At 56.1% G+C, this 22740-nt stretch overlaps 1 long non-coding RNA gene and 1 pseudogene across 1 annotated transcript; both read left to right on the top strand.

The window, feature by feature from the left end:
• Window positions 1–22740, top strand: part of LOC116781380 — a 332906-nt pseudogene that overhangs the window by 7207 nt on the left and 302959 nt on the right.
• On the top strand, window positions 11621–12119 carry LOC116781410. The gene is made up of 2 exons (XR_004354865.1): window positions 11621–11668; window positions 11878–12119. It is a non-coding gene; the product is annotated as an uncharacterized LOC116781410 (long non-coding RNA).

The following is a 22740-nucleotide window of genomic DNA, read 5'->3' as shown; positions in this document are numbered from 1 at the left end:
ACAAGTTCTTTTCTTTTTTCACCTTACTCTCCCCTGTCCTGTACATAAAGGGAGTGATAGAGTGGCTGGGAGGGCACCTGGTGTCCAGCCAAGGTCAACCCACCACACACCTGAACACTTCCAGAGACTCCACCACCTCCCTGGGCTACTTCTTCCAATGCCTGAACACTCTCTCAGTGGAAAAAGTCTCTTTAATATCTAATATGAACCTTGACCAACACAATTTAAGGCCATTTCCTCTCTTTCTGTCACTAAAAGCTTTGCAGAAGAGATCAACCCCCACCCCACTAAAACCTCCTCGCAGGTCATTGTAGAGAGCAATGAGGTCCCCCTGAGCCTCCCCTTCTCCAGACTCAACCAGCCCAGTTCCCTCAGCCGTCCCTCAGCAGACATGTTTTCCGGAGCCTTCCCAGCTCCGTTCCCTTCTCTGGACATGCTCCAGCCCTCAAGGGTCTTTTTTGCACTGAGGGGCCAGAACTGGACACAGCACTCCAGCTGGGGCCTCAGCAGTGCCCAGTACAGAGGGGCAATCAGTTCTCTGCTCCTGCTGGCCACATTCTTCTCCAACAAGGACATGATGCCCTTGGTCTTCTTGCCCCCCTGGGCACACTCTGTCTCATATCCAGCCGCTGTCAAGCAGCACCCCCAAGTCCCTTCCTGATGAGCAGCTCTCCAGCCCCTCTGCCCCCAGCCTGGAGCGTTCCAGGGGGTTGTTGGGACCCAAGGGCAGGCCCTGACACTTGGCCTTCTTGATCCAGCCTGTCCAGATCCCTCTGCAGAGCCTTCCTGCCCTCCACCACATCCACACTCACACTCAATGTGGTGTTGTCCACGACTTTCCTGAGGGGGCACTCAATCCCCTGGCCCAGATCATCCAGAACGATGTTAAACAGGAGCAGCCCCAACCCTGAGCCCTTGGGAACCCCACTAGTGACTGGCCCCACCTGGGTTTCCTTCCATTCCCCACCACTCCCTGGGCCATCAGACACTTTGTCACCCAGCAAACAGTTCCCCGGGCAAGCCATGAGCAGCCAGTTTGTGCAGGAGATGCTGGGGAGATGGTGCCAAAGGCTTTCTGAAATTCCAGAGAGACACATCCCAGCCTTTCCCTCAGCTGCTGAGCGGGTCCTTTGTCAGAGAAGGAGATGAGGTTGGTCAGGCAGGACCTGCCTTTTCCAACCCCACGCTGGCTGGGCCTGATCCCTGGTTGTCCTGCCGTGCCATGGGATGGCACTGAGGAGGATCTGCTGCATGGACTTCCCGGTCCTGAGGTCAATGGGACAGACCAGGAGTTGCCCAGATCCTTTTGGCCTTCCTGGGGATGGGCATCCCATGCTTGTTGCCAGTCAGCTGGGACTTGTGCAGTTCTGCAGCACTGCTGGGGAATGAGTGAGAGTGGCTTGGTCAGCTCTTTCTCCAGCTCCCTCAGGACTCTTGAGTGCATCCCATGTGGGCCCAGGCACTTGGGGGAGTCTCATTGGCAGAGCAGGTCTCTGACCATTTCCTCCTGGATTGTGGGGGCTTCACTCAGCTCCCCATCACCAGCTTCCAGCCAAAGCCTATCTGCCAGCTGTCCAAGGGGTCAGTTCTGCTGCCCCCTCCTTCCTTCCCCCACAATGGAAAACCCCCATTTTGTGTCCCTGTGACTCAGATGGCTCCGACCACCACTTCACCCACCAGTCCCAGAATCATGGAATGCTTTGGCTTGGGAGGGCCTTCAAGAGCATCTCAGCAACCTCAGAGGAAAGATTTCCTTCCTACTATCTCCTCCAACCCTTCCCTCTATCCGTGTGAAGCCACTGCCCCTTGTCCTGTCACTCCTGGCCCTTGTCCAAAGTCTCTCTCCATCTTTCTGATTTGCTCACTTCAGGCACTGGAAGACCACAATTAGGTCACCCCAAAGCCTTCTCTTCTTCAGCCTCAACAGTCCCAATTCTCTCAGCCTTTCCTCACAGCAGAGCTGCTGCAGCCCTATGATCCTCTTGCTGCTCCCCTCTGCATTTGCTCCAGCAGGTCCATGTCCTTCCTGTGCTGGAGCCCAGAGCTGGAGGCAGCTCTGCAGGTGGGGCAGCATTACAGCCGCGGATGTTCCAGGAAGGACATGGTGGAACCTCATGGAACCAAGGACCATTGTGACACTGCAGGACCTTCTGGAGCCAAAGGAGCCCTGGGACACTGGGCAATCTCATGGAATCAAGGGAGCACTGTCACCCTGGGAAAACTCCTGGAATTCAGGGCCCATTGTGACACTGCAGGTCCACATGGAACAAAAAGAATCCTGAGATGCTGCAGAAACTCATGGAACCAAGGGACCATTGGGACACTGAGGGGGCTGATGGAATCCATGGAGTCCATTGGGACAATCCAGGGCCTCATGAAATCAAAAGAATTCTGGGACACTGCCAAACCTGCTGGAAGCAAGGGTTCCTGCTGACATGCGTGTCCTCATGGAACCAGGGGAGACTCGAGATATTTCTGAACCTCCCAGAATCCAGGGGCCATTGGGACCCTGCAGAACCTCCTGCATTCAAGTGCTCCTTGTGAAACTGCAGGCTCTCCTGGAACCCAAGGATTCCTGGAACACTGCAGAGCTCACGGAACCAAGGGGCCACTGTCCCACTGCAGCTCCTTCTGAAGCACAAGGGACCCTGGGACAATGGGAAATCTCTGAGAATCCAAAGGGCATTTGGGACTGCAGGGTCTCATGGAACTAAAGGAACCTTTGGAGACTGTGGAAGCTCATGGAATCAAGGGGCCATTGTGACATGTGGGGCCTCCTGGAAGCAAAGGAACCCTGAGAGTTTTTGTGGGAACAAGTTAAGGCACCAGCAGCTGCATTAAATTAATCAGGATCCGAAAGGAGTGTTTTGGCCTTGACTGGTGTTTTCCATCCAGAGAGTGCTGTTTGCTGAAGTGGAAACCACTTGGAACGTGGTTGGCATGGTAGCCTGTGTTTTTCTCTGGTGGCTGAACACAGGCAGCACATGAAGCTGAACCACTTTTGTCCCTAAGGTTTTAATGATTGCAAATAAAATCTATTGATAGAAATGAATTTATTTAGGGTTATAAGTGATCAGAGAAAAGATCTTCATCAGAATTATTTACTGCACAATACAAACACTAAAACTACCAGGAATACAGGATAAGATAGGACAGTGCTCTACACTAAAGCAATTGTTGAAGCAATTCTACTCAAGCTGGTACAAAAGCTATAATTCTCAATTAGAGATGGATGGAACTCCCCCAGACCAACGCTCGTGGGGAGATCTCTGCTCTCAGCCTCCAGCCGTGACCTTGGGGGGTCCCCAGCCAGGGCAGGAATCTCCACACACCCCCCAAGAAGGGTTCTGTTGGAAGAAGCTGCCCCTGGGAAAGGGGACTGGCCCTTGTGGTTGAAAGGGTTGGACTGACAGTCACTGGACTCCAGGGGTTGCCTCACATTAGGGCTTCATTCTGGGTGGAAGCAGCGGCCGAAGCTCTTCCCGCAGTCAGGGCAGTCACAGGGCTTCGCTTATGGTGAGTCCGTTGGTGTCTGGTCAACTTAGAGCTTGGGTGAAGCTCTTCCCACACTCCCCACACTTGTAGGGCCTCTCCCCGGTGTGGATGCGCCGGGGGTGATGAGGTGGGAGTTCTGGTTGAAGCCCTTCCCGCAGTCGGTTCAGCGGAAGGGCCTCTCATCTGTGTGCATCCGCTCATGCAGGAGGAGATGTGAGGTGGACCTAAACCTCTTCCCACACTGCAAGCACTTGTAGGGCCGTTCCCCAATGTGGATGCGCTGGTGTATGCGGAGGCTGGAGCTCTGGTGGAAGCTCTTCCCACATTCCCCACACGTGTAGGGCCATTCTCCAGTGTGAATGTGCTGGTGTTCGATCAGGTCAGAGCTGTCCCTGAAGCTCTTCCCACATTCCCAACACATGTAGGGTCGTTCCCCAGTGTGGATTTGCTGGTGTTGGAGCAGGTGGGACTTCTGCCTGAAGGTTCTCCCACATTCCCCATACATGTAGGGCCGTTCCCCAGTGTGGATGTGCTGGTGACTGAGGAGGTGGGTGCTTGTCCTGAAGCTCTTCCCACATTCCAAACACCTGAAGGGCTTCTCCCTGCTGGGAGGCTGCTCAGAGACCCCCAGGTCGGAGCTCTGTCTCAAGCTCGGGCTGCTTTCCTCCTCACCTGCCTGGGGGGCCCAAGGAATCTTCCTCTTCCTCGCAGCCTCCTCCTCCATCTGCACAAGCTTTGGGAAGGACAAATCCTGATGGGGGGGAAAACAAGGGCTGAGCGCGTTGGCTTGGGGGTTCCTCCTGCCCAAGTCCATCTCTAGAGCTCACTGGGCATCCCATGTCCATAAAAAGTTCCAAAACACCAAGATTCAGCCCAGAAAAACCCAAACCATCGAGATTCAGGCAAAAAACCCCTCAGAAATAGTGAGATGAAGTCCTCCCCCACAAACTGCAAAAAGTTAAGATTCAGTTAAAATATACTCCAAAATATGAAGATTAGCCCACAAAACTTTTAGAAGTTCCCCCTCTCTCTCCCCCTCTGGGTTTCAGAGTGTCTCCTCTCTGCAATACTGGGGGTCCCACTTAGGGATGCTGGGAGTGTTGGGGGTGCCAAGAGTACCTCCTCCTCTGCCTTAGGCCTTCGGGGTGCCGCGTTCCCAGACATTCCCCATCTCCAGGTTCTCCACTTTGTTGTCCTGGGGACCCCAGGGGTCCCCACCGTCCAGGCTTCCCTTCTCGGTGCTCCCTCTCAGGCTCTCGGAGCTCTCGCAGCTCCCCCTCTCTCCAACCTGCCCGCACTCCAGGGATCAAGGCATGGGGAAACAGAGGGACTGCCACGGCAACCCCGCTCCCGCTCTCCCCCCTCCCTTTACCCCCCTCTCCCACCCTTTCCAATTGGCCCTCAAACCCCAGCTCCCTTTGGGGGTCCCACCCGCTCTTTTTGCTTCTCTCGCCCCTTTCCCATCGTGGCCGCTCTGCTCACTCGACAGCGGCAGGAAGGGCAGGGATAGGGGTGGAGCAGCAACAGCAGGATCAGGAGAACAATCAGCCCCCATCCATGGGTGCCCAGGAGGGGGGAACTCATCCCAAATACCCTGAGGGGAGTGCGGAGGGTCAGGACATACTAAGGCTGCCAGCACAGATTTCCCTGCACAGTCTGCAGTGAGTCAAGCTCTGGAGAGGAGATTGTGCCCCATGCATGGGATTGCAGAGGCTCCCTCAGGTCCCCATCATGAATCAGCAACCAGGAATAGACACAAAAGGCCCCCACGAAGATTGCGGGGGTAGTGTCCTGTAGGGAGGGGACAGTGTCACCCCACTAGGGCGGGGTTGGCAAGTGGGAGGCTCCAGGGGTCTGCAAGAGGCCTCATGCTCTGCTCGGCCTCACCACTGCCTGGTACCAACAACACCCCGGCTGCCCGGCCCTGGGCAGCTCTGCTGCCACAGGCTGTGGCCTCACCGTGGCCCTGCAATGGCCCTGCCGTCCCTCACCCCTGGCCTGCCCGTGGCCCTGTCCCTTGGTTCCTCTCTGCCAGCTCAGTGTGGGGTACACAGGGGGTCCCTCCCAAGACCCGGGCAGCCGGCGTTGGTTGGGGGGATGTGAGGGCTGGGCCTGCTCAGCACAGCCCCAGCCTCGTGCCCAGCGCCTCTTTCCTGCCCCACACAAGAGCTTCCGGCCCCCCAGGGCTCCCCTGCTGCTGCCTCTGCTCCTGGCCCTGCCTTTGCTGCTCCCTTGGCTGGGGCAGCGGCTGCAGGGGGGGGATGGCAGCAGCTTCAGCTCCACGCACTTCCTGGGGGGAGCTCAGCCAGGGGACGGGCAGGGACATGAGGGGGATGGACAGGGGCCCAGCAGGGACAGCCAGGGCCTGCAGGGGAAGGCACACGGACAACCTGGACCCCCACACTGCCACCGCTGTCTCTGCTCCTCCTTGCAGGCTCCGTGGCCAGGCACAGTTTGTTTCCTGGGTGCCCACCATCTCAGCACTTGGAGACGCTCAAATCAGCGCCCGCAGCTCTGCAGCAAAGCCCAGCTCACCTGGCACACAGGGGATGGACCAGCACCTTCTCGGTGATGGGCATTCACAGCTTCACTTCTTCCCCACCACGGGGCTCTCCTTCCTCAGCAGCACCTCTGCCTTGCACTTATTCTCAGCCTCACCTCAGGGCCTGGGCTCAAGGACAGGAACTTGCAGGGAGGAGACATCATTGCAAGCTGAGGGCTGCCTGCTTGCACTGGCCTCTGGGCTTCCTTCTCCTTCTACAACCATCCCAGAACTTCGCCTGCTTTTCTAACACCACACATTTACAAATTAACCTTAGAGATGATATGGACAGACACCTCTATCACCCTGGGGATAGAGCCTCAAGCATGTGCTGTCAAGGATCAGAGAATCACAGAATCAGCCAGGTTGGAAAAGACCTCCGAGATCATCAAGTCCAACCCTTGATCCAACCCACTGTGCTTCCCAGACCATGGCACTGATGCCACAGTCCACTCTCACCTTCAACACCTCCAGAGACGCTGACTCCACCCCCTCCCTGCCCAGACCATTCCAAGGCCTGATTACTCTCTCAGCAAAAAATTGCTTCCTAATATCCAACCTAAACCTCCCCTGGCACAGCTCAAGACCCAGCCCTCTTGTCCTACTGCTGCTTCCTGGCAGAACAGCCCCACCCCCACCTGGCTACAACCTCCTGCAGGGACTTGCAGAGAGTCAGGAGGTCTCCCCTGAGCCTCCTCTTCTCCAGCCTCAACACCCCAGCTCCCTCAGCCTCTCCTCACACCACTTGTGCTCCACTCCCTTCCCCAGCCTCGCTGCTCTTCTCTGCACCTGCTCCAGCCCCTCCAGGGCCTTCCTCAACTCAGGGACCCAGCGTGGACACAGCACTCCAGGGTGGCCCTCACCAGCGCTCACTTCCAGACCAACATCACTTCCCTGCTCCTGCTGACACACTCTTCCTCACACAGGACACCATCCATTGGCCCTCTTGGCCACCTGGCCACACTCTGCCTCCTCTTCAGCTTCCTGTCCATCCCCACTCCCACCCTTTCTGCCTGCCTGCTCTCCAGACACTCTGGCCCCAGCCCGGGGGGCTGACGGGGCTTCTTGCTGCCAAAGGGCAGGACCCGGCCCTTGGCCTGCTTGAACCTCATCCCCTTGCAATCAGCCCATGGATCCAGCCTGGCCAGGTCCCTCTGCAGAGCCCTCCTGCCTTCCAGCACATCAACACACCCCCAGCTTGTTGTCACCTGCACATTTGCTGATGAAATGCCTGGTTCTGCAGCAGCTGCAGATGCTCAAGGGGCAGCAGGACCAAGTCAGGGACCTGGGGGGGCCTGGGGGGCTTTGGGGTGCGGGAGGTTCCTGGGGGAGCTGGGGAGGGGCTTTGGGGATTGGGGGTACAAACCAGGACAGACCAGTACCTCGTCACTGCTCCCCACATCTCTCCTGGAGCTGGGCCACGTTGTCCTGGGACACCTGAGCCCCCCCAGTGCCCTCCCAGTACAGCCCAGTGCCCCCAGTACAGCCCACTGTGTTCCTGTCCCAGGGTGCCAGGTGATCCCTCTTTGGGGGGGTTGGAAGGGATTTGAGGGGGGACTGCGGGAGATTTGGGAGGATCTGGAGGGGCTATTGGATGGGGATTTGGGGGGTTTTGAGGGGCTTTGGTGAATTTGGGGGAGTTAAAAGGGTCTGGGGGGCATTGGGGGGTCAAAAGTATCTGGGGGAAGGACATTAAAGGAAAAAAAGGGGAGTTGGGGGACATTTGAGGGGGTTAATGGGGCCTAGAGGGGGAGAGGAGGCCTGCACAAGAGCAGGTGAGTCCTGGGACCCCCCTCGTGTCCCCAAGACCCTTTCAGTGTCCCAGTTCCCCCCTTGACACCCCCAATTCCACTGTCCTCAAAACCCCTCCCCACTGTCCCCAAACCTCATCCCTGATTTCCGCAACCCTCTATCTCACTCCAGGAGCACCCCCTGGACCTCTGACCAAAACATTCCTCCCCCACTCACAGAAAGGCCAAGGGCATCTGGGGACATGTTGGGGACAGTTGGGGGTTTTGGGGGGCACTGGGTGATTACTGGGGGATACTGGGACACACTGGGGGGAAACAGGGGGCACTGGGAGGGACTGGGGGGTTACTGGGGGATTACCAGGACACACAGGGAGACACTGGCAGGTTACTGGGGCCATACAGGGGGTTACTGGGTGCTCACTGCACGATCACTGGGCCATCCTGGGGGGCAGTGGGAGGTCACTGGGACACATTGGGTGGTCACTGAGGAGGTTACTGGGCTATACTGAAGGTCACTGGGATATACTGGGGTACTGGGATCCCCTTACCCCAGATGTGGTACATCCCCTCCCCAGATTTTTTGGGGGCACCAACAGGACCCCTCCCCTAGGAGCTGGGGGACCCCCTGAACCCCACTGCTGGGCTTTAGGGGACACTCGGGCCCCCTTCCCTGTGGGGTCTCTGTGTGCTGAGTTTTGGGAGTCTCTGGGGCTCAGGGGGGGAATTGGGATCCTCTTTCCCTGGGGTCGATCCACTGACACAGAGGACCCCATAAAATCTCCTCAAAAACCCCTGAAATTCCCTCAGAAATCCAGCTCTGGACCCATCCAAAACCTCCTCAAGGACCCCTACAAATCCCCTCAGAGACCTATTCCCCCTACTAAGACCCCCTAAACCCTCTCAGTGACCTGCAAAACCCACCTGGGACTCCCCAGGCCCTTCAGGGACCCCAAAAACTCCCTCAGAGACCCTCAAAACCATCTCGGACTCCCTAAATCCCCCTAGAAACCTCCAAAACTGCTTCAAAGACTCTCCCCCCAAAGCCCCCCAGGACCTCCAATTCCCTCGGAGACTCCAAAACTCCCTCAGGGAGTCCCAAACCCATTCAGGGACCTTCAACTCTCCCCCCTAAGTCCCCTCAGGACACCAAACCCCTTCGGAGACCCCCCCCCAAACCTCTTCAGGGACCACAAAACCCACAGAACAGCAGAAGAGCTTTCTGTAAAGGAAGAGAGCAAAGAATATGAGAAGGAGGAGACCAAGGAAAAACTGAAGCAAAGCAATCAAATCATCCTGGCCCTTCCAGTTTTCCTTCACCTTGTTCTCACTTTTCCTTTTTTAGGGGTTCTTTTTTGGTTGGGTGGTTTCGAATTTTTTTTCCGAGGGACTTTCTCAGGAATCGAATCACCCCTTCCGGGTTCTTGGGAGGCCTCCGGGCCCCGCGGCCCTCGAGACGGTTCCAAGGCCCTGCTGTCTGACCCTTGGGAACCTCCGAACCCCCTGCGCTAAACCCTCCCGAGCCCTCCAGCCTTTCCACCCACAGCCGCGCTCCCCGCAAGCCCCGAGGGGATCCCTAGACCCCGCTCTCCCAGGACCCCCCGCCAGCACTCAGAGCTCACCGACCGACCCGCCACCATCACCGATTCCCGGCAGCAACACGGCAGAGGCGGGGGCGGTTCTGCGGGGGCGTGGCCGTGCACTGATTGGCTGCGGCGGCGTTCTCTGAATGCGGTGCGCGCAGAGCGCCGTGTTGGCTGCCGGGAATCGGTGATGGCGGCGGAGCCTGCGGTTCGCCCTGAGTGCTGTGAGTCTCCTCGGGGGGGGGGGGGGGCCTCGGGATGGTTTAGCGGTGGGGTTCGGGATGGTTTAGGCGGGGGGGTTCGGGGATTCCCGAGGAGGTTTTGAGGGGTCCATGAGGGAGTTTGGTGTCCTAAGGGGACTCAGGGGTGGTTGAAGGTTCCTGAAGGGGTTCGAGGTCTCTGAGGGGGTTTTGTTTCTGAGGAGATTTGGGGGGTGCCAGGTTGGCTCTGGGGTCTCTGAAGAGGTTTGGGGGTCCTGGCAGGACTTTTAGACAGTTTTAGGGTCTCTAGGGTTTACAGGGTCTTAGACAGTTTAGAGGGTCTCTGAGGGGGATTGGGGGTCCTTAAAGGGGACTGGGGGGTCCCAGATAGGTTTTGCAGGTCACTGAGAAGGTTTAGAGGGTGCTGGGGGGGGATGAGGTCTCTGAGGGCATTTTGAGGGACCTTGAGAAGGTTTGATGTGTCGAGGGGGAGATTTCAGGGGGTTTGAGGGCATTTTGGGGGGGTCCCCAGAAGCCTAGCATTGATGGTCCAGGAGGTCCCCCAGCCCCAAAGAGGAGGGGTCCTAGGCATGCCCCCCAAAATCCGGGGGGGGAAATGTATTGCATCCGGATAAGGGGATCCCTAGACCCCAGTATACCCCAGTGACTTTCCAGTTAAATGATTTGGGTTGGAAGGGACCTTAAAGGTCTTCTCATTCCACCCCCTGCCATGGGCAGGGACACCTTCCACTAGAGCAGGTTGATCCAACCTGTCCTTGGACACTTGCAGAGATTCAGGGGCAGCCACAGCTTCTCTGGGAATTCCATCCCTGGCCCTCCCCACCTTCCCAGGGAAGGATTTCTTCCCAGTCTCCCATCTAACCCTGCCCTCTTTCAGTCGAAAAACCATTGTCCCTTGTCCTGTCCCTCCAGGCCCATAGAAAAAGTCCCTCTCCCTCCTTTTTATAAGCCCCCTTCCCTGGTGGGGTGTCTTCAGCTCCTCCCACGACCTGTGTGTGTCTGTATCTATCTTGTATCTGTGTATATTTATAGACAGGATATATTTTAATACATTTCTATCCATATATTTAGACATAGATATTTATACTTTGTAAATATTAACATACCTATCTACACAATGATGTTAACTTTGTGTCCAGACCTACCCCTTCCCCTCTATAACCTTTTTGGGGGGTTTATTCCTTGGGATTTCCAGGGTCTCAGTTTCAGTGGAGCAGATCTTTCCCACCTGGATCTTTGCTGCATCAACTGCAAGGTGGCCAATCTGAGCTGCTTCAACCTGGCCCGTGCCAACCTGTGCTGTGCCAGCCTGGAGAGGGCTGACCTGTCAGGCTCTGTGCTGATGGAAGAGCTGCTGCCTGCAGCTTGGGAGGGCTGGGCTTGTGTTAACAGAGAGGAGCTGGAACAAGAAGGAGTGTAAAACTCGAGTTCTTAAATATATTCTAGAGTGTTCTGGTTCCCGAAGCTTTTACACTTCCTCCCAGTAATGATTTAATGGGATTGACTCCCAAAGCAGAAATGAAAACTGTCTTCTTGATTGTCTTTGGTGTTGTTCTTCCAGCCCCTCAGTGACTCCTGTCTGTGCCAGTGTGCCAACCTGCCAGGGGGTGAAGATGCTGCGCTCCAACGCAGAGGGAGTGGTCCCTGAAGGCTGCAACTCTGAGGACCCATCAGCCTTCAAGCTAAATCTGGAAGGTAAGAAGCTTTTGCCTTGTAATCTGTGCCAGCTGAAAGCCTGTGTTTGTCCATTTCTATGGCCCAGAAAAGGTCCAGCTGGGGTTTGTCCAGCCTGAGAAGGGCCCACAAGGGCTGCCCTGAGTCTGTGACCATCTCAGCCCAAAATCCCCTTGTCCTCCTCCAATTCACACAGCTCTGAGGCGCACCAGTGTGGAGCTGCTGTGTTCCTGACTGTTTTTCCTCACAGAACTCCCTTCTGTGTGTGTTCAGGTGCCAATCTGAAAGAAGTGGCCATGGAGGGCAGTCAGATGACAGAATTAACCTCTGAGTTGCAACGCTGAGAAACGCCAAACTAAGAACTGTAACCTCGGGGGAGCAACGTTGGCAGGAACTGATTTGGAAGTGAGTTAGGATTCATTTTCCATCCTATTCGTTTCTCTTCTCTAGTCACCTAGTAATTGGGGGGATTGCTGGCTTTTGGCTGACCTTTCCAGCTTCAGGCTACAATGGAGTTCAGGTAAATGTGCTTCCAGTAAAGCTTTGAAGAGAGTTCTGGGTGCATTCCATTGACACTTCTTTTTCTTTTCCCCTTCAGAATTGTGACCTATCAGGTTGTGACCTCCAGGAAGCCAATTTGAGGGGCTCTGATGTGAAAGGAGCCATCTTTGAAGAGATGCTGACCCCCCTGCACTCGTCCCAGAGCGTCAGATAGGGAAGAGATGATGTCAATGAGGAAGGAATCCAAACATGTGTTGTGACTTTCTTCACCTCCTCCCCTTCCTGAGTTAGAAGGAATGGTTATTAGACAACTTCCATTTGCAGTAGTGCCTAAGTAGACTCTCTCTGATCACTTTTGGGGAGGGAATTTTTGTTTCAGAGGTGGAAAGAGTTTCTCCCTTTGTGAAGAGAGTGAGGAAGTGGGCTGGTTGTGAAACCAGAAAGTGGGGCTGGTTTGGTGGGGAGGGTTCAAGACTTTCATTGTTTAGCATTGCCTGACTTTGGAGTGCATTTTAATTTCTAAAAGCACAATATATGCAATTCTATTTGTTAAGGTCTGTAGCTGCAATATGAATAGAACATGTTATTGCTGTATAGTAGCAAACAAGTTGAGGTTTCCAGGTAGACAAGTGTCTTTACAGTCAGTGTCTTCATTCCTGAAGGGTGTTAATGCCAGGGGTGGTCACACAGTGCCCAAGGATGTGTTCAGGTCTCTGCTGGAGTGGAAACAGTGGGGAACTGTCCCTAAAGGTCCTAAATTGCTGTGGAGTAGTTGGAGTGCAGGGTTAGAGCAGCTTTATCCCCTCAAATGTGCAGAGGAAGCTGCTGCCCCTGCAGGGACCTGCCCAGAGCCCGGATTGAGTTCCCCCTGGAAGATCCCTGAGCAGAATTGGGCTGTCTTAGTTAATGTTCTCCAAAGGAGTGTGAAATTGCACTCTCAATCCCAGCTGGGAAGAAACATTCCCCTGCTTCCACATGTCCTGACCACTGCCAGACTGGAGGTTCCTGTAGCTTCTTCCTTCTTTGTTGGGAATTCAGTGTACAGAGGAAAACACAGAAGTGTCCCCAAGCAGAGAGAAGCTCTGGGGCCACAGCACCTGCTCCCCCCTCTTCTCATCCCTTTAGGAGATGAAGAAATGGTCCTCAATGTTTCCCCTCAATGTACTCTACAATCCTCCTCGAAAGCATGGCATAATCCCATTTGCCAGCCAGATCCCTTTGGGCTGCTGTAAACTGGTTGTAAAAGCATCTTGCCTGGGGCCAAGTGCCCTTGCACACTTGCTTCACCTGTGGAGAAAAAGCAGGGTAAAGCTGTTTTTTTGTGAGCACCCTTCATGTCTCAGTGTTTGTGATCTTGGAATCCTCTCAGACCTTGAAGAATGCCAGATTGTCTCTTGTCTTAAGATTTGTACCTGGAGATTGTTTGATATGTGCTAAATCTTCCTTGAAAATACAACTGATAGAAACAATGTAAAAAAAAGGAAAAAGAAAAAAAAAGAGAAAAAGCCACTACAAGGGAAAAAAGGAAGGAAAAAGAGAAAAAAAGAGACAGAAAAAAACAGAAAAAATGAGACAAATAGAAAAAAAGAAAGAAAAAAATAAGAAGAGAAAAAAAGGAAAAAAGAAAAAAGTGGGGAAAGAGAGAGCAGAAAGAAAAAAAAAAAGAAAAAAAGAGAAGAAAAAAAAAGACAGAAAATGAAAAAAAACAACAAAACAAACAAAACGTCTTATCATCAGTCCACTTACGTGCCAAGGGCCACTATGATCCTCCAGGACTACAACTCCCGTGGTAACCCCGCGCATGGCGCAGGCTCAGTTTGCGTGCGGGGGCGTGGCCGCGCGTTGATTGGCTCCGGCTGCGGTTCTCTAAACGCGATGCGCGCGCAGAGCGCCTTGTTTTCTACCGGGAATCGGTGATGGCGGCGGGGCCTGCCTTTGTCTGTGAGAACCTGGCGGGGGGTGCGGGAGAGCGGGGTCTGGGGATCCCCTCGGGGGCTGCGGGGAGCGCGGCTGTGGGTGGAAAGGCTGGAGGGCTCGGGAGGGTTTAGCGCGGGGGTTCGGGGGTTCCCGAGAGGGCAGAGCACAGGATTGCAACCGTGTCCGGCGGGCCGCGGGGCCCGGGAGGCCTCCCAAGAACCCGATATTGATTCGGGTCCTGAGAAATTCCTAAAGAAAAAAAAATTCAAACCACCCGACAAAAAAAAGACCCCTAAAAAAAGGAAAAGAGAGAAAAAGATGAAGGAAGAACTGGAAGGACCAGGATGATTTATTACTTTGCTTCAGTTTTTCCTTGGTCTCCTCAGATTCTTTGCTCTCTTCCTTTACAGAAAGCTCTTTTGCTGTTCTGTGGTTTGTGTGGTCCCTTAGGGGCTTTTTCGGGGTCCCTGAGGAGGTTTTAGGGTGTCTCTGAGGGGTTTGGTGTCATGAGGGGGACTTAGGGAGGAGGATGAAGGTCCCTGAAGGGGTTTGGGAGTCTGTGTAGGGGGTTTTGGACTCTCAGAGGGAGTTGGAAAGTCCTGGAGGGCTTTGGGGGGGATGTCTTTCAAGGAGTTTTGTGGGTTTCTGGTGGGATTTTGGGAGTCCCAGGGGGTCTTTAGGGTCACAAAGAGGGGCTTGGGTACACTAGGGGGGGTCTCAGGACTCACCTGCTCGTGGTGCAGCTCCTCCTCTTTCCCTCCAGACATGATTAACCCCCCAAAATGTGCCCTAGCCCCCATTTTCCGTTTAATCCCCTCCCCCCACAAATCCCTTTGATCCCCCAAAAACTTTTAACTCCCTTAAATGCACCCAAAGCACCCCAAAATCCCCCAAATCCACATCAACCTCCCCCAGATCCCCCAAATCTCCCCCAGCCCCCCCTCAAATCCCTCCTAACACCCTCAAAGAGGGAATCACCCGGCACTGTGGAACAGGAAACACAGTGGGCTGTAGTGGGGGCACTGGGCTGTACTGGGAGGGCACTGGGGGGCTCAGGTGTCCCAGGACAACGTGGCCCAGCTCCAGGAGAGATCTGGGGAGCAGTGAGGAGGTACTGGTCTGTCCTGGTCTGTACTGGTCTGTTGTGGTTTGTACCCCCAATCCCCAAAGCCCCTTCCCAGCTGCCCCAGGACCCTTCCAGACCCCAAAGCCCCCCAGGCCCTCCCAGGCCCCTGACTTGGTCCTGCTGCCCCTTGAGCATCTGCAGCTGCTGCAGAACCAGGCATTTCATCAGCAAATGTGCAGGTGACACCAAGCTGGGGGTGTGTTGATGTGCTGAAGGCAGGAGGGCTCTGCAGAGGGACCTGGCCAGGCTGGATCCATGGGCTGATTGCAAGGGGATGAGGTTCAAGCAGGCCAAGGGCCGGGTCCTGCCCTTTGGCCACAAGAAGCCCTGTCAGCCCCCCGGGCTGGGGCCAGAGTGTCTGGAGAGCAGGCAGGCAGAAAGGGAGCTGGGAGTGGGGATGGACAGGAAGCTGAAGAGGAGGCAGAGTGTGGCCAGGTGGCCAAGAGGGCCAATGGATGGTGTCCTGTGTGAGGAAGAGTGTGTCAGCAGGAGCAGGGAAGTGATTGTTGGTCTGGAGTGAGCGCTGGTGAGGCCACCCCTGGAGTGCTGTGTCCAGCTCTGGGTCCCTGAGTTGAGGAAGGCCCTGGAGGGGCTGGAGCAGGTGCAGAGAAGAGCAGCGAGGCTGGGGAAGGGAGTGGAGCACAAGTGGTGTGAGGAGAGGCTGAGGGAGCTGGGGGTGTTGAGGCTGAAGAAGAGGAGCCTCAGGGGAGACCTCCTGACTGTCTGCAAGTCCCTGCCAGGAGGTTGTAGCCAGGTGGGGGTGGGGCTGTTCTACCAGGAAGCAGCAGTAGGACGAAAGGGCTGGGTCTTGAGCTGTACCAGGGGAGGTTTAGGTTGGATATTAGGAAGCAATTTTTTCCTGAGAGTCATCAGGCCTTAGAATGGTCTGGGCAGGGAGGGGGTGGAATCAGCATCCCTGGAGGTGTTGAAGGTGAGAGTGGATGTGGCCTCAGTGCCATGGTGTGGGAAGCACGGCGGGGTTGGATCAAGGATTGGACTTGATGATCTCAGAGGTCTTTTCCAACCTGGCTGATTCTGTGATTCTCTGATTCCCATTCCTATGGCAGCACATGCTTGAGGCTCTATCCCCAGGGTGATAGAGGTGTCTGTCCATATCTATCTCTAAGGTTATTTTGTAAATGTGTGGTGTTAGAAAAGCAGGCGAAGTTCTGGGATGGTTGTAGAAGAAGAAGCTCAGAGGCCAGTGCAAGCAGGCAGCCTTCAGCTTGCACATGATGTCCCCTCCCTGCAGGTTCCTGTCCTTGAGCCCAGGCCCTGAGGTGAGGCTGAGAAGTGGCGCGGAGGTGAGGCCAGAGCTGTCCCTGAGGTGAGGCTGAGAATAAGTGCAAGGCAGAGGTGCTGCTGAGGAAGGAAAGCCCTGTGGTGGGGAAGACACAAAGCTGTGTTTGCCCATCACTGAGAAGGTGTTGTCTCCATCCCCTGTGTGCCAGGTGAGCTGGGGCTTTGCTGCAGAGCTGCGGGCACTGATTTGAGCGGCTCCAAGTGCTGAGATGGTGGGCACCCAGGAACACAAACTGTGCCTGGCCACGGAGCCTGCAAGGAGGAGCAGAGAGAGCAGTGGCAGTGTGGGGGTCCAGGTTGTCCGTGTGCCTTCCCCTGCAGGCCCTGGCTGTCCCTGCTGGGCCCCTGTCCATCCCCATCAGGTTCCTGCCCGTCCCCCCCTGGGCTGAGCTCCCCCCAGGAAGTGCTGTGGAGCTGAAGCTGCTGCCATCCCCCCCCCTGCAGCCGCTGCCCCAGCCAAGGGAGCAGCAAAGGCAGGGCCAGGAGCAGAGGCAGCAGCAGGGGAGCCCTGGGGGGGGCCAGGAAGGTCTTGTGTGGGTCAGGAAAGAGGCGCTGGGCATGAGGCCGGGGCTGTGCTGAGCAGGCCCAGCCCTCACATCCCCCCAGCCAACACCTGTGAAGCTGTTTGTTTGCCTTGGGCACAGCCGACTCTTGTGCAGGGCTGTGCCCTTGGGGGCTCTTGGGGGTGGGCAGGAGGTGTTTTTTGGGGGTGCCGAGTTGGGTTGGTGGCAGAGCCCCGGCGGTGGGCGGGGGGATGTGGGTCCCCCCCCACGGTGGGGGTTGGTGTTGCTGGGTCAGGCCCCGCCGGCTCCATTGTCAGCCCGGTGCCGGCGGGGGGGACACAGCGGTTTTGGGGCCCCCCGGGAGTGCCGAGGATGGGTGTGGGAGCCCGGGAGCTGCCGAGTGTGGAGGGCGAAGCGGGCGATGCTGGATCTGGGGGACCCCCGGCAGCCTGGAGGGGGAGTGCCGAGAAGGGGACGCCCTGACCGTGGGGACCCCTGGGATCCCTGAGAAAACAAAGTGGAGAACCTGGAGAGGGGGAATGTCTGGGAACTCAGCATCCTGAAGGCGAGAGTCAGAGGAGAGGGGAGCCTTGGGACCCCCAACACTCCCAGCGTCCCTGAGTGGGACCCCCAGCATCTCAGAAAGGGAAGCAATTCCCAACCCCAAAGGGGAAAGACCAGAGAGGGGTAACTCCTGGGAGAATTTCTTTGGGTTAACCTTCGTATTTTGGAGTAGTTTTTAGCTGAATCTCAACTTTTGCACTTTGGGTGGGCGAGGGTCTTCTTGCTATTTTTGAGAGGGTTTTTGCCTGAATCTCAGTGGTTTGGGTTTTTCTGGGCTGAATCTTGGTTTTTGGAGGTTTTTATGGCCACAGGATGCCCAGTGAGTTCTGGAGATGGACTTGGGCAGGAGGAACCCCCAAGCCAACGTGCTCAGCCCTTGTTTTCCCCCCCATCAGGATTTGTCCTTCCCAAAGCTTGGGCGGATGGAGGAGGAGGCTGCGAGGAAGAGGACGATGCCTTGGGCCCCCCAGGCAGGTGAGGAGGAAGTCAGTGTCCTTTTGGGCAGGTGTTGTGCTGGCTCTGTCAGCCGAACATGGCCCCAGCTGCAGGACAACCCTGCTGCCGCTGCCGTCCTGCCGGGGCCGGAGTTGGGGCTTCCTTGTGGACTGGAGGCAAATCCCCTCCCTGTCCTTCTTGCTTCCTGCCCCAGGCCCCGAGCTGAGGATGGAGAGCGCGGAGGACAAATCCCCCCGGGAGACCCTGGTGGCAGAGGCCATTTTGAAGGGCTCCACGGCGCAGGAAGGCAGCGGGGAGGAAAAGGGCTGGAGATCTCCCCGGAGGAGGGGCTCCAAAGCCATCCCAGGGTGCTCTGAGGAGGAAAGACCCAGCCTGTGCTGGGAAGGCAGCTGGAGCTTGAGGGGGGGCTCTGTCCTGGTGGTCCCTGATCAGCCTCCCAGCAGGGATAAGCCCTTCAGGTGCTTGGAATGTGGGAAGAGCTTCAGGACGAGCTCGGAACTAATCCAGCACCAGCACATCCACACTGGAGAACAGCTCTACCCCTGTGGGGAATGTGGGAAGAGCTTCAGGGACAGCTCCACCCTCCGCAGACACCAGGTGATCCACACTGGAGAACGTCCATACACATGTGTGGAATGTGTGAGGAGTTTCAGTGACAGCTCTACCCTCCACACCCACCGTCACATCCACACTGGGGAATGGCCCTATACGTGTGGGGAATGTGGGAAGAGCTTCAGTGAAAGCTCCACCCTCTGCAAACACCAGCGTATCCACACTGGGGAACGTCCCTACACATGTGGGGAATGCAGGAAGAGCTTCAGGCAGAGTTCCAACCTCCGCACCCACCAGCGCATCCACACCGGGGAACGGCCCTACTTGTGTGTGGAATGTGGGAAGAGCTTTAGCCAGAGCTGCAGCCCTCCGCACCCACCAACGCATCCACACCAGGAATGGCCCTACAAGTGCTTGGAATGTGGGAAGAGGTTTAGGACCAGCTCGTATCTCCTTAGGCATGAGCAGATACACGTGGATGAGAGGCCCTTCTGCTGCCACCGACTGCGGGAAAAGCTTCAATGAAAACCCAGTCTTGTCACCCACAAGCGCATCCACACTGGGGAACGGCCCTACACGTGTGGGCAATGTGGGAAGAGCTTCAACCAGAGCTCCAACCTCCGCACCCACCAGCGCATCCACACCGGAGAACGACCCTACAAGTGCTTGCAATGTGGAAAGAGGTTTCAGACCAGTGGGAATCTCCTCCTGCATGAGCGGACGCACACGGATGAGAGGCCCTTCCGCTGCACTGATTGCGGGAAAGGCTTCAAACTGAACTCCCACCTCGTCACCCACCGGCGCATCCACACTGGGGAGAGGCCCTACAAGTGTGGGGAGTGTGGGAAGAGCTTCCCCCACAGCTCTGCCTTGACCAGACACCAACAGACCCACCAGTAGGGGAAGCTCTACCAGTGCCCCGACTGCAGGAAGAGCTTCGGCTGCTGCTTTCACCCTGAATGAAGCCCCTGATGGTGAGGCAACCCCTGGAGCCCAGTGACTGTCAGTCCATCCCTTTTGACCAGAAAGGGCCAGTCCCCTTTCACCACCAGAACCCTTCTTGGGGTGTGTATGGAGATTCCTGCCTAGGTGGTGACCCCCCCAAGGTCACTCCTGGAGGTTGAGAGCAGAGATCTCCCCACGAGCGTTGCATCCATCTCTGATTAAGAATCATTGGGTTTTGCCAGGTCTAGTAGAATTGCTTCAACGATTGCTTGAGCACCATCCTATCTTATCCTGTACTCCTGGTAGTTTTAGTGTTTCTACTGTGCAGTAAATAATTCTGATGACGATCTTTTGTCAGATCATTTTGAACCCTAAATAAATTAATTTCTATCAATAGATCTGATTTGCCATCATTAAAACCTGGGGGACAATAGTGTTTCAGTCACACGTGTCTAATTTCTCTAAACTGAAAATGTTGGCATAATCCAAGGCTGAGATTGGATCCAGCAGCCCCCAGCACCCCACAGTGAGTTGGGAGCTCAGGGGGCCACTCCCCCTTCTCAGCCCCCCTGTGCCCAAAGACCGTCATGGCACCATCGGACCCACCAGACCACCCCCTCTTTTCCACTCTTCTCCCTGTTCTTCGCACTTTCCCATTATCCCCTCAATACCCCATTTCCCCCCCAGATAATTTAGGGGTCCCAACCCCCACTTTTTGCCCTCTCTCCTGTGGGTGCTGAAGGAGAAAATGAGTCTGCACACACAGAGTTCCATTGCGGGACTTGTCCGCCGACACTTTTCTGTGTCCCCTTTTGTTCCTCTTTTCTCGTGAACAGCACCCGGTGTTTGTCTTTTAGTCCACCAGAATTCCCAGCATGGCCCCAAAGCAGTGCCCTGATCTCACACATTTTCCTCGCCTCATGTGCTGGCTGTGTTCAGCCACCAGAGAAAAACACAGACTGGTCATGCAGGCTGGTTCAAGTGCATTTCCACTTGGAGAAACAACCTTCTGTCTCTCCAAGCACTCAGCCAAGGTCCATCCTCCCTTTGCATTCCCATGAACTCAGTGCAGGTGCAGAGTGACTCCGCTTGGTTCCACCTCTGCCCCTGTTGTGTTTGGACACACAGAGTTCACAGCCAAGAGGGCCAGGAACCGGGCTTCTTGTCTTTGGGCTTGTCCCATGCACTTCCAGTGGACTTGGAATATTGAAACCAGACAGATTCTGAAACCCCTGCTCCTGATGCTGCCACAGTGCCCATACACTGGCACTGCAGGCATGGCCTGCACTGAATGGCCAGTGCAGCAGGAGCCGTGGCTGCGGCAGCTGCCGTGACTGCTGCAGAGATGATCCAAGCAATCAGCCATTCCCCGAGGATTTCTGGATTTAAGAGTTTCCTTCATTCACTGTATCCTGCATCATCCTCCCAGCTTCTTCTTCCCTGGGAACCCCAGTTTGGCTCTTCTGCCCATGGGAATTATTAATGATAAATGGAGGGTAGATACGTTTTGATCTGTGATACAACTAAAATAACAAGGATTACTTACAGGGATGTTAAAGGTATCGTCAGTCACGTGAATTACAATGTCAGGTGTGACAAAGAAGGCATCTGAATGAGAAGGACACACCACGGCCGAGTCATTAAGCCAGTCAGGAAGAGTTGGTAGACACAGTGAATTCCCCCTAGAACAGTGTCTTCCCGATGGGACATCCGGGCAGGGCTTGCTCTGCTCAGCATTCCCTGCCTGCTCCCAGGATTCTTGAGGGACAACCTCTGGCAAGTCCTGGCCCAAGGAGACCTACCACCACCCTGAGTCCTGGCAAGGCTGCTGCCCGTCTCCTGCCCCAAAGAGCTGTACCCCCAGGGGACTTCTCTGCCAGAGGGCAGCCAAAGCCAAGGGGCACTGAGATCTGCCCTCTTGGAGGTGGCTGTTGGGAGCGGCAGCTGGAGCAATTGGTGGCAAGACTTGGCATCTGTCAGAAGGCAGAAGCTGTTGCTCCTTCCTGGCATGATTTTTGGGTGGAAGTGATTAGCAGCAGCACAAAACCACCATCAGCTACTGAGTTTCAGAGGACAAGAAGATTGGACGGAGAGACTCTCAAGCTTCCTTGTGTTCTTTTTGCTTGTTTTCTTGCCTTCTGGAAAAAAAAATCAGCCCAGTCTCACATATTCAACACTCCAGTGTCTGTGTGCTCAGCTGTGGCCAGCAGCTGATGTCCAGTCCATTGGGGAAGTGCAGGGGACAGGGAGAAGTCTGGGCTGAGAAGCTGTTCTGTGTCTCCCGTGAAGGTGCCACCCACCTGAAGGAGCAGTCAAGAGAAGTGCTGGAGGTAGAGACATTCTGCCAGTTTCTGCTCTCAGGTGGACACAGGGCCCATTTGTTGCCAGGGCTCCCGGAGATTGGATCCGGGAACAAGGCAGGGCCATGCACGGGTAGGGAATGGGCTCCAGCAGGACCAAAGGACGAATGTCCAGCAGCAAAGTGTGAGCTGGTGAACTGGGCCATCTTTTCAGCAGACACCGCAGGGCTTACTTGCCTCCATCCCTGAAGCTCCGCCACACGAGGCCCTGTGTTGCTTCAGCTTCTGCTGCTTCTTCCCTCATTGCCCTCAAGTGCTGGACGTAGAGTTTAGAAGCCCATACCCATGTTTTGAAGGTGCCTGTGTGGAGGAGAGGTTGAGCAGCTGCAGCCCGAGGCTGGTGTCCCAGCAGAATCTCTAAGGATGGTACCCGTGGCGCTGGCTGGGGACAGCTGAGTGTGGAAGGCGTGTCCAGCCTCAAGCAGGGCCATTGAACTCAGTCAGGGCGACAGGCTGCAGCTGAAGCTGCCAAGGGTTGCTGTTAGGCTGAAGAGTCACTGGAAAGCTGTGGTGACTACTTGCCCTAAAGCCTTTTGCCAAAGTGGGTGCAATTGTGCCCACAGTCTGCCCACTTTTGGTGTCCTGGAGGGTGTGGGTGCCTGGGTGAGGAGGCCCAGGCGTTGTGGGTGCTGCTGCTCCTGGGCAGCCTCAGGTGCTGTTATCTGTGGGGCGTGGAGCCGCTTGGGCAGCAGCGAGTGCGCAGGCCTGCCCGAGGAGCCCAGCACCCTGCCCGTGGTGGCAGCAGCTCTGCAGGCCCAGAGCTCTGGCTCAGGGGGGTGTCGGCCACAGCCCCGTGGCCTGGGCAGCCGTGGGGGCCCGGGCTGGCCGCCAGCCCTGCCTGTGCCACTGCCCCTGGCTGGCAGCACCCGGCAGATGTGCCCCGGCAGGGCCCCCTTGCCCTCCTTGTCCCCAGCCAGGCCAGCCTGGCCCCCTTGGGGGTGTGCCCACCCTGCTGCTGAGGCCTGGCCTCCAGGGCTTCTGCCACAGGGCTGGGAGATGCCTCGGGAAAGCACCAGAGCAGCCGGCTGGCAGGGAAGGAGGTGGCTGCCTGGGGGCTGCTTATGGCCTCTGCCCCCCAAGTCCTGGGGGCCTTTCCCTCCACCCTGCCCCTCAGGGCCTACACCCAGTCTGTCCCCTCGCAGCCTTCTACCACCCACCCCCTCATGGATTCCCCTCAAGGCTTCCCACTCCCTTGTCCCATCAGGGCCTCCACAGCACCTCACCCCTTCCTGACCCCCTTCCCTGCAGGTC

Source organism: Chiroxiphia lanceolata (assembly GCF_009829145.1).
Source record: "Chiroxiphia lanceolata isolate bChiLan1 chromosome W unlocalized genomic scaffold, bChiLan1.pri scaffold_44_arrow_ctg1, whole genome shotgun sequence".
Taxonomy (NCBI): domain Eukaryota; kingdom Metazoa; phylum Chordata; class Aves; order Passeriformes; family Pipridae; genus Chiroxiphia; species Chiroxiphia lanceolata.
Note: the sequence above shows the minus strand (reverse complement) of the source record. Positions and strands in the feature narration are given on the sequence as shown.